The sequence below is a fragment of the Lactuca serriola genome, chromosome 5, assembly GCF_051521515.1.
Source record: "Lactuca serriola cultivar US96UC23 chromosome 5, Lser_US96UC23_V15, whole genome shotgun sequence".
NCBI classification, from domain to species: Eukaryota; Viridiplantae; Streptophyta; class Magnoliopsida; order Asterales; family Asteraceae; genus Lactuca; species Lactuca serriola.
Genome location: NC_136412.1, coordinates 163921104 through 163933339, shown reverse-complemented (window position 1 = coordinate 163933339; position 12236 = coordinate 163921104).

Genomic DNA, 12236 nt, shown 5'->3' with positions numbered 1-12236 from the left:
ATTCATCAAAATAATCATGTCTTCAAAACTTTTATTATAAAATGACCATACTTTTAATTAAAAGAAAACGAACATTAGGTTTGTAAAATATATATTTTCAAATTTCTTTTTTGAATTTGAACTCTATAAATATACAATAAGTTTTTTTAATGGAATACTCAAACGTCGTTATCTTTTTTTGGTTATCATTTTATTATCAGAATAGATTATAGAATTCTTAACATGATACAAAGATGAGGAGTCCCAATTATGAGCAATGGTATTACTAGTAGCTTTCTAAATGTTAGCTTCAAAAGTGTTGGTTATGCTTTCCGATTCCTCAGTGAATGACACCTCAGTGGTTTCCATTAGACATACATCATTTCCCTTGACTTCTTCGTCAGAAGACTCCACCTCCTCCACTCATTCATCTTCTTCATCCAAAAGAACTTTAGAACCCATATTTTGCTACTTGAGAGAAGTGACCAACATTTTATACGTTGCAAAATGTTTAGTACCTCCACAATTGAAACATTTATCGTCATCTTTCTTCTCAACTACAATTTTTCTCGAACTACCAGCATCAAACTTTCTTGATGCTGGTAAACCAAACTTCGACTTCCTTCGCCTACTATACTTCTTTCATTCTTCAAACTTCCCAAAGTGCTTTACAATCATAGCAACACCTAAAGCGAGCTCAACATAGTATTCATCATCAGAGTGAACATGACTAATGTTGTCACTAGCACTATGTCAGGAGCAGGGCTTCTCTTCATTGAGATCAGGGTAGAGGATATGTTCTTGAAGTTGTCCTTCATGATTTCATTGCGTAGGATCTTAATTACAACATACTTGTGTAGCTTTCTAAACAAACTTTGTAGATAAATAGTTTGGATATTCTCACTATTCTTGAGAACATCAACATATTATTCCCACTTATCATCTAATGAACTTAAAAACTTATCAGCTATTGAATTCAAAAACTTTATAATTAAATAGAAAATTAAAGTCATTGAAGGTTTAAGTAAAACTTTATTTCATGTAGGTGAAGAAGTGTTCATACTTTCGATTGAGGTTGATTCCTAACTGGCTCTGACCTCAACAGTGCCTTCATATGTAATGGCAGCATATCTATCATCTCTTTTTCCTATAAGTAGTTTTGTACCAAATGATAGATCTCATATGACAATGCATTTATGATAACAACCCAAGCACGAAATGTCAATATTGATCATATTCTTGTGCTTTTCAGTATATGCATGTGCATGAGTTCTTTTTGGTTCACTGGCAACACCTTCTCTAATCTCTATAAGGGTTAGAATATAAGGACCGTTTTGAATAATTTCCAACATCTAATCCATGGCTTCGAGGACAACCATATCCTTGCTCTTCCATATCGTTAAGTTTTTCTCATTGAAAATTGTGATCTTGTTTAAATAGGTTCGTTTTGTTGAACTAGTAGAGTGAGAGAACAAATTGCTCTGATGCGCAGGGACAAGGTTTGAAAACTCAAACGTTAAGTTAATACTTTAAGATCAATGTCTGCTTGCTAATGAATGTTCCAGTCAAGTTTGGATAGCCCAGTCAAGTCTAAGTTAATGTATTCAACAAATGATCAAGCCATAAATGAAGAATGAGAATTAAGATCAAAGTAAAGTTAATAAATGAAGAACAAAGAGAATGTTGTAAAGAAAGTGAAGTAAAAGAATATTGCTTAAAGGTTAGAACAATCCCTAATTTGAATTAACATTGAATGCTTCTATAAATACAAGAATGAAGTACATGGTACTAACCGATTACATTCATAGGACAGGACAAAAGAGATACATCTGACACTTTGAATATCTGAGTTGACAAAAGATTAAGTCCTATGACTAGTTAAATAAAAAAAGACAAATACATTTAATGTATCAAGACAAAATATAGATTCCAGAACAACAAACAATCCGGACTCAAATTCTATTTCTCAATGTCTCCACACTCATTCTTCTCATCACCAACTTGGCCTGAGGCCCGGACACAAACAGATTTCAGAGCAGACTTCACTTCGAAACTATAGCTTGACTTCGGAATTAACAAAAATGATTTAGGATTGCTAGAGGTTCACTTTTATGTTCCAACAATCTCCCTAAATTAACTTAGCAATCAAGTCAGCTTAGTTAACTTCTTCTTTGATGAACGTGCTGGCACGGAATAACCATTCTCGGACTTTGATGTACCAGGTCAGCTGACTCATAAACTTTGCTTTTACTTGTTCCGGAGCGTCAGATTTGGATGCTCGGCTGATGAACTTTTTTAGGGCTTTTGTTGGAACTAGATGTTTGTTAAGGACTCGAAAAAAGTCTTTCTTTTTTGTTGTCTTTGTTTTGTAGACAGACCCTAGAACCGGTTCATCGATTGGTCCATCAGCAAGCAGTTCAGCTTCAGGACGCACATAATCAATTTTTGCAATAAAGTCTTCAGTGCCGAACAAATGAGCCAACTCATAGTCGCATCGACAGAATTCCGCGACGTTATCTTTGAGGAAGCTCAGAGCAGCATGGTAAGCACCCATGTTAATATCATCATTTTGAAGTCCTCTAAGGTGAGCAGCCAAAGTAAGAACGTCATTTGGATTTATTGTCGGGAAGTCAGCATCGGTGATGGTGCGGTATGTTGGTTTGTTCCGGATGATGAGATATCGGAACAATGGACAGTTGAGTTCAAATTTCACCAAAATCTTTCTTCCGAACCCAGAGATCTTTGTAATCCTTTTCCTTGTTCGCACTTCCTTTTGAGGTTGTGCGTTCTTAGAGTAGAAGGTTTTTAATATTTCTTGCTCAGTCCGGATAATCATCTCTGGATCGTTATTTCGGTAAAGAGGATCGAACTTGATGTAGAACTTGTTGTAAGGAGAGAGAGGAAGATCGAGCTGTTCGGAATCATTTTATGGAAGATTATAGTACATGAATGGTACTATATCAGAATCACGAAGAATGCCTTCGCGGAATAGAGGAGATATTCCATGCATCGGATCAGGATTATCCTTAAGAGCTTGGATCCGGATGCTGTCTTCTAATGCTTTGTTTATTTCCTCCTAAGACCATCCAAATTTTTGCTTTGGTGGAGGTCCGGAGTGGAGGGTTTGATGTTAAGTTGTGATGGGTTTCTTGCCTTTGTCTTTTGTAAGGGTAGATATAACATGCGCAATGTTTTTGTCGATAACAAATTCCGGAATGGGCGTCGGAAGACGTTCTTACGGAATGACATTAGGGATATGGAGTGGGGAACCCTGATTAATGGGATCAATCTTTGGGGCCTGAATTGGAGGTAGCATTGAGGAAGTGGCTCGGAAAGCTTGAGCTGTGAGGAAGGTTTTGGCCTTGGCCATTTGGATTCCCCTTTGAAGAACATGCATCAAAGAAGATAGCCAAAAAACTGCAGACCAAATTCTTTGCTCTTCCTCGGTCATTGGCTTTCGGAAAAGCTTCCTTGGAGTTTCAAGAGCATGTACTCCATTTGTGACATATTATTCTTCTTCACTGTCTTCATCATCATCATTGGTCCTTAGAAGTTCGGAAAGAAATTGGACATCATCATCAGAAACGAGATCTTCATCTCGGAGTTGAAAAACTGAGGCAAGCTTCCAAGATTAACTTGGACATTCTCCCCCTCTTGCATCGGTGACCTTAGGAACCAGTGAAGGCATTAAAGAGTCCTTCAGATCATAAAAATTTTCAAACAACTTTTGAAGACTGGTGTTGAGTTGACGAGTGAGAGCATCATAAGCTTCGGAAGTGGGCGCTTGGGAGGAGAGATGATCAAATAGGTGTCTAAGGATGCAAGCATCTTATCAAACATACTATTCGGAACATCAACAATGTTCCAAGTGGATCGAAGCAGTTTGATGAGAACTTGTTGTATGATCAAGTTCATCTCATCATTCTTCATAATCTCCTTCTCAAGCCTCTGAATCTGCTTCTCATGACGAACATGGGTCTGCTTGATGAGATCATTAGTAGTAGCAACCAATTCATCATGGACTTTTAGCATCGTAGTGATTGTGTCGAGATAGTGCTCAACTGAAGCATCATATTTTTCTTCAACTTCTTCGATTGAATGTTTGAGCCAGAGGGAGATCAGTTGATCTAGTTTAGCTTCTCTTTCAGCCACGGAAGGTCCGGACTGATTTGATAAGGACTGGAGAATGACGTCTAGCTTGGAGTCCAATCCGGACACCTTTTCATCAATCTTGGTGCTCATCCCTGCTATGGAAGTTTTGAGAGAGGAGACCTTCTGCATTGTTTCAGACATGTTAGTTTGTATGTCAATAAGGGTGAAAGGATCAATGTAGTCACCAATAGAGGATCCGGTGTTAGAATTGGAATGTTGAGGCATGGATTTGTGAGATGTGGGATTAATGGAAGGAACAGGTTGGTTGGTGGCATCATCTTCTTGAATCTTGTGGGTGGTGTTATTGTCTTCAATGGGAGTGGATGAGGATGATCCAAAATCAAGTGCAGATTTGGAGGAGGAGGGTTCAAGTGGAATTGAGAAGAAGACTTGAAGTGAGTGTCCGGAACGGTGGTACCTTCTTCGTTAACCATAACCTCTTCCGATATTTCTTCATTCAAATCAGTTTGGATAATCTTGTTGTGAGGATTTACTGGAGATTTTTCGGAGGCAAGTTCTCGATCAGCATCATCGTCGTTAGGAGCAACATAGGGTTGATTGCTCTGAATGGCTAGGTTCCTCATGGAAATGAGTGTAGCTTCAATCTGAGAGCGAGTAACATCCGGAATCATAGACAAAGCCCAGTTAACATAGTCTTCCCATAATGGATCGTTAGCTCCTGGTCGTCATGTACTCCTTCCGAGTATCAAACCATTTGAGGCATCCGAAGTTGGAGGGACAACTCCCGCTTCAGAATGCTTAGGGTCTGGAATAGGTGTTCCAGAGTGTGTGCGTGATGAAAAAGATGGGATATCAAATTTGACTCGTGGGTGTGTTCTAAGGGGGCAAGGAATTTTTTTCAACACCTACATCACCTTGTTGGGAAGGTGTGGGTGATTTATGAGCAGACTCCCCATGTGTGTGTGTGCTAGTGATGTTGAAACATCAAGTGCTACCTAGGATAAGTGGGTAGGTGGGGTGTTCAGAAGAGCATAGTTAGCCTGAATGTCATGAGTTCCTACCTGTTGAGAGGAGGAACTGACTTTGGTTCTCTTTTTAGGCATGGACTTTGAAGGAGATGTATTCTGTTTAACAGACTTTTTGATTTTGACTTCCGACACAGTGGGATTGGCCTCTTCCGGAATGGGCTCAATAGAGACAAGGGAAGGTTGTGTTGGGCTGAACACAACCGAAATCTCTAAGTGATTTTGCAAATGAATCAACCCGGAAGGAATTAGGGACAACATATGGTCCAAAAGTCTTCTAACAGGAAGAAAGGATGATTAGTCTGGAATGCAGGAGTGCTTAATTAATTGCTTTGAAAGTAACATATACCTCTTTTGGAATCGTTAAAACATGAATGGGTTCAAACCTTTCTTTGTAGAGTTCTTGAATCGTCAAATCCCAAAACCTAAGGCTTAAAATCTCGTTTACTTTCCTCTTGATGGCAAACTTCCGAAAGTATTGACATAAACTCGTTTATTTTCATCACTCAAATGGATTCGTCGAAATCCAAGGGATTTATCAAGAATAGTTGAGTCGTATCCCTAAGAAACGGCTCAGATGTTTGAGAAGAGGATCATTCTTTGGATGTTTTCTTCTTGGTGACGGTCTTCTTTTGTGTTGAAGCAGTTATAGATGGTTGTTTAGTTGAGGATTGGGACACCATTGAAGAACAGGTATGAGAGCTTCAAGAACATGAAGAACACAAAGGGTTTTGAGAGTATTTTGAGTGCGTAAAGAGGTAAATGAGTGTTTTGGAGAGTATTTATAGGTAAGTGAAACAGGTCGGGTTAAGAAAGGTAATGATGAGGATCCAAAGCCAAGTCGGGTAGCATTTAATGAATAACCATTTTTGGGAGTGAGTTGACTTGGGAAAGGAAAGGTAGGGATAACTTATAGCTTAGAAAGGAAACCCCCAAACGGCGATTTGATGGTTGCTTTTGGAGGCGTGCGAACGTGGCACGAATTTCAAGGAAGATAAGCATCCTCAAAAGTTACCATTACAAGAAAAAAGTTTCACCTTATGGACTCTCGGGTTTCCGAATGATCGATTCCGGACAGTTAGAGATCTGGAGGATAAAGAGTTGAGTTCCTGATTGTGAAGAGCTAAAGAAATGGTCCGGAATGAGATCAGTCTAGAGTGAAGCTTTGAAATTACGGAGTCAAAAATTATTTGTGATTCCAGAGTAAAAATTTGAAAAATCCGGAGTGAAACTTCGAGAGTTTCAAAATGAATTTTGAATGTTCTGGAGTCAATTAAGGAAATTTTGGAATATGGTTTGAAAGAGTTTCAAAAGATGGAGTACAATACATTTCCAGATTTGAATTCCGAGATGAACTTACAAACTGAATTCCGAGATGCAAAATGTGATTAATATGACTATGTGGACTTCGAACAACAAATAATCAGGTTGAACAGTACAACTTAAAACTCAAGTGATGATTAGAAATAAAGAAAAGTAAATGATCCTATGTATTCCGAGAGAGAATAGTTCCGAGATAAAAGAAATATTTTTGAGGTCGGAACCAATTTTCTTTTGAATACTTCCTTCAAAGAGAACAAGTATCTTGAAAGAACTGAGGATCTGGCATCATCATACCCATCTTGTTTAGAAAACCATTAAATTTGGTTTCGTCTAATGCCTTAGTAAACACATTAGCAGTCTTATCGTCATATGGAACGAAAATGAGTTCAATGTTACCATTTAAAACATGATCTTTTATCAAATGGTACCTTATGTCAATGTGCTTTGTCATGAAGTACTGAATTAGATTGTGTGAAATCGCAATGGCACTTTGAGAATCACAATAGATAGGAATTCTTTAAAAGCGGTAACCATAATCCAAGAGTTGAGACTTCATCCATAGATATTGAGAGGTAAAGCTGGTAGCGGCAATGTATTCAGCTTACGCTGTAGAAAGTGCAATGCATTTATGTTTCTTTGATGACCAACTAACCAATCGACCACCTAAAAATTGACAGTCTTTTGAATTACGTTTCCTATCACATTGTAGACCACCATAGTTTGAATTTGAATATGCTTGTAGTAGGAAACTCTCATTACAGGGTACTAGATTCCAAGACTCTTTGTATCGGAAAATTTGCTTCATAGCCAAAAGATGAGACATCTTTGGGTTGACTTGAAATCTGGCACACAAACATGTGGAAACCATGATGTCTGGATGACTTGCAATGAGATAGAGCATAGATCTAATCATTCATCTGTATTTCTTTTCATCAACTGCTACACCTAAAGGATCGGCAAAGATCTTGTGCTCGAAACCTATTGGTACCTTGGCTAAGGCACAAGTGTCAATTGAGTACTTTTTGAGTAGTCCCGAAATGTACTTCACTTGGTGGATTAAAATTCCACTTTTAGTTTGTTTGACTTGGAGATCAAGCAAGAAGCTTAACTCCCGATTCATGCTCATTTGGAATCGATTGATCATTAGTTTAGCAAGTCAGCAACCATTGATGAATCCGTAGATCCAAAAATGATGTCGCCCACATAATTTTAAACCCAACATGAGGTGCTTTCTATTTGATCTTTAGAATAGGGTAGGATCTAGTATACCTCTTTCGAAACCGGAGCACTTCAGGAAGTCAGTGAGAGTCTCGTACCATGCGCTAGGAGCTTGCTTGAGGCCATAGACTGTCTTCCGGTGTTTGTAGCAGTAATTCGAAATGAGAGATTAACAAAACCAGGAGGTTGTTGAAGGTATACTTCAGTGTCAAGTTCACCACTAAGAAAAAGCACACTTGACGTCCATTAGGTAAACTTTGAAGCCTTTGTGAGCAGCATAAGCAAGAAAGATTATGATGGCTTCAAGACGTGCAACAGGAGCAAAAGTCTCATCGTAGTCAAGGCCTTCGATCTGAGTAAATCCTTTATCCACCAATCTTTCATTATTTTGAGTAATAACTCATGCGTCATCTAACGTGTTGTGAAACACCCATCTAGTAACAACAATAGGGTGATCCGGAGGAGGAGGCACGAGATTTGATACTTAATTTCTATCAAAGTCTTCCAATTCTTCTTGCATGGTTGTAATCCAGTCAGCATGATCTAATGCTTCCTTGATGGATTTGGGTTCAACCATGGAGATAAATGTCGAAAAATGACATTCATTTTGAACACTTGTAGGAGACCGAGTTTGTACACCAACGTTTGGGTTTCCGATTACTTGGTTCGGAGGATCATCTTTGGTTCAAGTGTGTAACCTCGGAAGTTCTTGTGCAACAGACGATCCAATATCGACAGTAGGATTGAGTTGCTCCCCCTGAATGGTTTGAATTTGAGGGTGCTGCTCCCCCTGAACTTCTGAACCAGAGAGGTTGACATCATCATCAGAAGGGAACTCAAAGAAATTTTCGTTCTCATCAATGTTGATCGAATTTGAGTCAAATTATGCAGTTGCATCAAGGAATCCATCTACATTTGATTCAAGTGAGGGTTGACCATTCTCCCCCTCAACCTAAGAAGGTTGAAACGGTTCGAAATCAATGAAGAAAGAGAAGGTAGAGGACCGGAAACAGGTTGTGAAGTAGGAAGGGATAATGAAGTTTGACTTGATCGAGATTCCCGAATCAAGTGTTGTTTTAGAAATACCAAAAAGAGTTTCAAAATTGACTTCATGAATTATCTGAACATTCGGCCATTATGAGGTTTAAGCATCAAACTCCATAATGTGAGTTATAACATGCGAGGGAGCAGAATTCCGAACGAGGTTGTCATCAAAGGTGACATCAAAACTTTCTTCAATAACTCGAGTTCGACGGTTGAGAACTCAGTACGCCTTTGACTTTGAAGAGTACCCAAGAAAGATTGCTTCATCAGCTTTGGGTTGGAACATTGTAAGCTGATCACGATTATTTTTGATGAAACATCACCATCCGAAGATGTAGAGAAATGAAATACTTTGCTTCCGACGATTCATTTCTTCATACGGTGTCATGTTGAGGCGTAGATTGATGATACTCCTATTTTGAGTGAAGCATGCAATTGATACGGCTTCAGCCTAAAGATAGAATGGTAGATTTGCAAAGTTAAGCATGGATTGAGCTGCTTCAACAAGATTTCTATTGCGTCTTTCAACTACACTATTATGTTGTAGAGTGTAAGGAGCTGAAAAGTTGTGGTCAAGAGGGTGTGAATGTAGAGAAGGGAAAAAAAGGTTTTTCGGTTTCTTATTTCTCCATTTTTTGGGCTGCAAAAAGTCAACACAACCCTGGTTTTTTCTTTCTTTCTTTCTTTCTTGATTATCTCAATTTTTTTTAATGCCGGTTTGTTGAGATTAAAAGAAAACGATTTAACAAGAAGCAAACGTTAAGGATTTCAATATGATCTAGCAGATTAGTGAAGGTTTCAATAACTCTTATGCTTAAAGAGTATCATACCATTAAATTTTTAACCAAAAAAAATTATATATACACTAAAGTCCAATATTTTCAACGATTTAACAAAAAAGTCCTAAACTTTATTTTTTTGACAGTAAAGTCCTGATTGACGATTTGACAAGAAAGTCCTAAACTTTATTTTTTTGACAAAAAAGTCCTAATTACCGGCTAACGGGGAAAAAAGGGTAAAAGTGTCAAAAACTGCCGGTAATTTAGACTTTACTGTCAAAAAAATAAAGTCTAGGGCTTTCTTGTCAAATCGATGAAAATATTAGGACTTTACTGTATATATCCCTAATTCTTTTATCACGTTGATTCCCAAAGTTTCTAGACCGATGATTATTGTTGATTATCGCCTTATTAGCTTGATAGAATGCAATATAAGATTTTAGCCAAAGTTCTTGCTAATAGGTTATCTAAGGTGGTCAATATCATTAGTAGTATGTAACAGTCCTCTTTTGTGAGAGACATGCAGATTTTAGATGGTCTGTTAATGGTGAATGAAATCAATGATTAGCGTAACAAATGAAAGAAGAAGATGGAAATTTTAAAAGATGATTCTGCAAAAGCATATGATTCGCTTAGTTGGGATTACTTAATCCAAGTGATGAGATTTATGGGTCTCAGAATAAATGGATCAGGTGGATAAAAGCATGTTTGACTTCGGCTAAAGCTTCTATTCTTGTAAATGGATGTCCGACTGATGAATTTAGATTGGAGAAGGGTTTAAGACAAGGTGATATGTTATCACATTTCCTTTTAATTTTAGTCATGGAGGGTCTTCATTTGGCAATTGAAGATGGATTTTAGGTGGTTTAGTTAACGCAATGAAAATTGATAAAGATAAGCTTCTATATCTCATCGTTTTTATGTCGATGATATGCTTTTTATGGATGAATGGAACTTAGCAAATGTTTCTAACATGGTGAACATTCTTAATTGCTTTTATCTAGCTTCGAGATTGAGAATGAATTTACAAAAATCGAAACTTTATGGAGTGGGGATGGAAAATCACTAAATTCTCCAAGTGGCAGAGTTGTTGGGGATTGTAGCTGAGAAGCTTCCTTTTATTTATTTCGGGATTCCAGTGGGAAGAAGTATAGCAAGGATTCAAGTATGGTAGATCATTTTGGAGAGATTTGAGAAAAAATTATCCAAGTGGAAAACTAATATGCTCTCTATTGGTGGTAGATCAATGTTGTTGTCAGTTGTCTTCGGTTCTTTACGGATTTTTTATGTCACTTTTTGTTATGCCTTTACCTGTTAAAAAAAAAACATGAAGCTTTACGAGCAAAATTATTTTGGGGCGATAGTGGAGATTCCCAAACGATTCCTTAGATTAATTGGAATTTAACAATTTCTCCCAAGGAATTTGTGCATCAACAACTTGTATAGTAAGTGACTTACGAAACCTACAGTTTCCAGTTTTTTTTTCCAAAAAAAATTAACCATTGCTAATAGATTTCATACTATACAACAAGAAAAAAAACGGAAGAATACGAGAAAATACCTAGTTGTTTGGGGTTGTCATTGAGAGAGTTTCTTTAGAAAATACCTAGTTGTTTGGAGTTGTCATTGAGAGAGTTTCTTTACTTTCAAAAAATGAAGAATGACCTCAAATGAAAATTTCAACTTTATATATTTTTGGCTAATGGACCGCCAAACAGTATAGACTCTGAAATAGTAACCCAACGCCCTAAACCATAGTTCATTTAAAGATGGTTATGACCAAACCGTAGTTTTCTCCCTGAAAACAATAGTTTTCACTAATTATCTACGATTTTGATGATTATTTTTGGGTAAGGGGAATTTTTGGCTATTACGTGAAAAGTAATTAGGGGAAAATTGTTAGATTTATAATTGTCTCTAGAAAGAACAAGTTTCAAATTCAGACTTTTGAACTACTATTCTGATTTTCATAGTATTTCATAAATTTATATTTTTTTTTTCCGGAAAAACAATCTATAAACTTGTTTTTTGTAAATAAAAAAAACGAGTTCGAAATTAGAAAAGAAATTCAAAATATGGATTTTAAAACTCCATGTCCAGTTTTGTGTTTATTTTAAATGTTATTATTTTGCGATAGAGCTTTACAAAATATGGTTACTTTGGTGTACACCACTCAATTAATACATTTCAACATTTCCAAATAATTGTTGAAAATCAAACATTTTTCATTTATTTGTTGGGTTTCTTCAAAGACAAATGATTCGTCCCATCAAATTTGACGGTTTTGGTATTCGGTGTCTTTGTTCACTCAATTTGTCCTGTTCTCTCAATTTGTATTTTATCAGGAATTGGTGGTGGAGGCTTAAAGTCGGTGCTAATTCTCTTTTGGCTAAATACAATATCCATATTTCACAATATTAGATGTTTTGATGGTTTTCCACATGCTAAGAAATCATTAAAAGGTACATGGTTTGCCATTTAATAAATAAGTTAAGGTGGACTTTTATGAAGCTGGAACTGACTTTCAGATATGTTCTCCACCAAACAAAAACAAGTAAAAAATGTAATAACATTGGAACCTTTTTACTTTGATTTAAGAGTAGCAATAAATAACGAAGTAGAAAATGTAATAGCAAATTGATCAAGTCTCAGTTGTGGTTTTAAGTCTTAATGCTTTAATTCGAAACATTATACTTAGTGGTCCAAACAAGTTAATGCGATTACATGGAACCTTTATGCTTGTAAACAGAGAGAT